Here is a 338-nt window from a genome sequence, read left to right on the forward strand (position 1 = left end):
CTAGTGGAACGCGGTGTGTGCGTGCGCCAGGGTGTGTGGCGGACGCCCCGGCCGAGCCGAGCTCGACCTGCCGCCGCCGCCGCACAACTCGGGAGGGGAGTCCCGGGTTTTTTCTTGGCTTGCCCCAAAGCACAAATCACGTGGATTAAAAAAAAAAAAAAACTACTAGGAAACCGACCAGAGCGTGGGGTTCGGGTCTCGGCCCGTCCGCCCTCCCGCCAGGTCAGACGCTTTGTTTTGTAAATGTTCTTGTAAAACCGCAATCCTTGCCCCCTCCTCCCCTCCTTTCCCAGCCACTGCGGGGTAGATTTTAAGTTCTGAGACCCCGGAGGTGGGGG

The 338-nt window shown here is 59.8% G+C and overlaps 1 protein-coding gene across 6 annotated transcripts in view; it reads left to right on the plus strand.

Annotated features, from left to right (window-relative positions):
• The window catches only part of BCOR (BCL6 corepressor), an 83,655-nt gene that overhangs the window by 37,923 nt on the left and 45,394 nt on the right, over positions 1-338 (plus strand). The window lies entirely within an intron of this gene.

The sequence above is a fragment of the Pteropus alecto genome, unplaced genomic scaffold (assembly GCF_000325575.1).
Source record: "Pteropus alecto unplaced genomic scaffold, ASM32557v1 scaffold28, whole genome shotgun sequence".
NCBI classification, from domain to species: Eukaryota; Metazoa; Chordata; class Mammalia; order Chiroptera; family Pteropodidae; genus Pteropus; species Pteropus alecto.